This window comes from Bos javanicus, chromosome 14 (assembly GCF_032452875.1).
Source record: "Bos javanicus breed banteng chromosome 14, ARS-OSU_banteng_1.0, whole genome shotgun sequence".
NCBI lineage: Eukaryota > Metazoa > Chordata > Mammalia > Artiodactyla > Bovidae > Bos > Bos javanicus.
The window spans coordinates 30757702-30760807 of NC_083881.1; the positions used below are offsets into that span (position 1 = coordinate 30757702).

General features: G+C 44.0%; 1 long non-coding RNA gene across 1 annotated transcript; it reads right to left on the minus strand.

The window, feature by feature from the left end:
- Positions 1–495: 495 nt before the first annotated feature.
- LOC133260215 (uncharacterized) lies at positions 496–2410 on the minus strand. The gene is made up of 3 exons (XR_009740689.1): positions 1986–2410; positions 1389–1463; positions 496–645 (listed from the first exon to the last, which is right to left on the minus strand). It is a non-coding gene; the product is annotated as an uncharacterized LOC133260215 (long non-coding RNA).
- Positions 2411–3106: the final 696 nt, after the last annotated feature.

The following is a 3106-nucleotide window of genomic DNA, read 5'->3' on the forward strand; positions in this document are numbered from 1 at the left end:
ATAGAGGATATTTCAAATACTAACAACTGAGACTTCACCTCTTGGAGAGTCATAGCTTGCAGATATAAATCATGCATACATCCTGTTCCTAATTAAGGAGGAAGATTGTCATGTGTCATTGGAGACAACACAACAGACAACTGCTTCTGCCATGTCAGCTCTTGCACCCATCAAAATGTTACTGAGAAATACTCATGAGAATAAGACAAGGTTATATATACTCATGAGGCTAAGGATGATTGCCACATACATAGAGGACATTGTTTGCTACATAAAATCTTTACTTTCAAATTATTCCAGCGGAATATATATAGCAAAGAGAGGGTTTGGGATTCAGGAGGGAAAATGGAAAAGGAATTCAAGCTCCAGAGTTGCTATATAGGAGAGCCCTGGGGATAGGAATCTGATTGATACAGAAGAAAGGTACTTGGTCTTGAAGCTGCAGTCTCAGGTTGAAGTGCCCGTTTTCCCAGTTATTACCTTCGTGACCACCGATGAATCATTCAATTTCTTTAATTTCATTTGTGAAAGAAGAATTCAAATATCAAATGGATAGGATGAAAACTACATGAAGAAATACATGCAAGTTATTTACATCGTAAGTCTTTGGATTCCCCAGGAAATGCCAGTTCATTTCTGGTCCATCTGTGAGGAGGAAATTAAAGCATTCAGTTGTTGTCAGGAAATGGGTTTCATCGGCTCAGGGAGGGCAGGTTTGCTCCCAAGGTGGCACAAGGCCCTGACAGCCAAAGAACAAAACTCAAGCCTGAATCCTTCAAGACTACTTTTTCCTACTATGGGTCAGGACCCATTCGTGGGATATACAACAGTTTACTGTGTTGTGATTAACATATTTTAAGTGAAATGGAATGGGCCACACTAGAGCTCATCAAATGTGGTAAGGGTAAATTTCATGGAAACCTATCTCAGTTCCACATATGTGTGCATATTAACATATATATACTGCATTTTAATGTGAAATGTATTTCTTACTGTGGTCAAGGTCAAATGTTTTTGAAAACTACTTCTTTAGAGAAAACGAGATTTCAAAGTCCCCACCCAAAGGCTCATGTCACAATGATTCTGAGTTTCAAAGAAGCAAGATAGGAACTGATTGGGAACAGTATCCTGTTCCCCACAGGACAGTGGTAAACATAGGCTGTTGAGACCTCAGCCAGATCCCTGACAGTGGTACATGAGATCCTTGTGGGCAGATGCAAGCTGGGAGGAACCCTGGATACTAGGGAGACTTGGCTCCTGGGATGCTGGGGCTTATTAGCAGCTCCCTTCACATTCCCCAGGGAAACCACTGGCCCACTCTCTGGGACCTCTGGGTTTTGTTCACCTCCTGCTCTGTGGTACTCATCACCCAGGACCAGTTTTCTTACCTCCCTCCTGGCACACACAACTCTTATAGCTGAGCTCTAGTTCTCATTTGTCCCCATCTTGCCTCACTCGGAGCTCTGCAGAGAAAGGACAAAGCAATACACAATAGATCAGAAAGATGCTATCACCTTACATGCCCAGAAAGTGAAGAGTCTTGCAATGATGGACCCAAACCAGGTGGAATGTGTCAGATTATCTAAAGAAATACTGTGTCACAAAAAAAAAAAAAAAAACTTGTGGAAACAAGAAGTCAGTCACTCATTGGTAGATCTAAGAACCATTCTCACTCCTATTCCCTTTTCACTTCCCAGTACACAGGATGGAAAAGCCAGATGCTGCTTTGCAGCTGGAGGAGTGGGTGGCAGGCCTGTACAGGGGCCATGCAGTGGATCATGAAACACAGTTCTGGCCGGTAAGAAACAAGCAGAAGTCTGCTGGGGGCGACACAGTAGTTTTTGCTTTCATAATAAAAGGGACAGGTAAGGATGATGCCACCCCTGCCTTCACCTCCTACGCCCTTGAATGAGAGATATAATGGTTACAAGGACATGACATTTAGATTCAGACAGATCTGCATTCAAGTCTGTCTCCCCACTTACTGGAGGTGTGGTATTGGGTAAAGGCCTTAACATGCCTCATCTGTCAAGTGGGTTTAATAATGCCTGTAGATGTTCCAGTGAGAAGAGACAGATGTACCACGGTGGTCAGATGTTCAGTCTTCAGCTGGTACATTGTCCTCAGGTGGCAGCTCTGTGCGACTGCCAATTGTCATCAGAAGGCACTCTCCACTGTTGCTGTTCTCTGGGTGCTTCATCCTTCACTGATTTCCTTGGTCCTATCCATGTCTCTGGAAAAAATCCACTCATTAAACTCTCTCCAACTAACCATTTCACCTATTCCTGCTACAATCCCAACTGATGCAATCACCGATCAAGTATGCTTGTCTTGGATGGGACTTCACTCCAGCAAAGAGTAACTAGTTCAACCAGGCCCCAGAGGCCCTCTTGATCTAAAGGCCCCCTGAGCCAAGCCTTCTGTCCCTTCATGTCTGCTTTTGACCCCCAGTTACCCAGAAAGGACCCTGACCTTCCTAGTGGAACATCATGCACCTGCCTCAGGGACACACACACACACACACACACACACACACACACCCCATCCCAACCAAAGAAAAGGAAAAGGCATCCAGGCAGGGTCACTTTTGTTGTTTAGTCTCTCAGTCATGAACAACTCTTTGCAACACCATGCACTGCCGCATGCCAGGCTTCCCTATCCTTTGCTATCTCCCAGAGTTTGCTCAAACTAGGCAGGATCACTAGCTAGATTAAATTTTCAGATGAATAAAGAAAAATCAGGAAGGACTAAAGGTTAGGATTTAAAGTTTAAAACACTTTAAACTCCATCTCGTTTCATGTTATGTCCCTAAAGCCTACTACAAGGCATTTGGTGAGCTCCAGAAATGCATGTGCCTCTCTCCCCATCTCCACCCCAGCCCTGGAGAAGAAGGGAAAGTGAGTGGCTGGGAAAAGCCCCCTCATAACTCTGCTGGAGAGAGGGGAGAGGGCCATCAGTGACTAGATGATCTCAATAGTCTGGACTACCTTTCTGTTCCATGTCATGGGCATACTCTCCATTAATCTTGATTATGTTATCAAAATCTTAAATTTCCATGTTTCCTTTTGGCATTACTTCTCTTATTTTATCCTGGACTCCTTTGAGA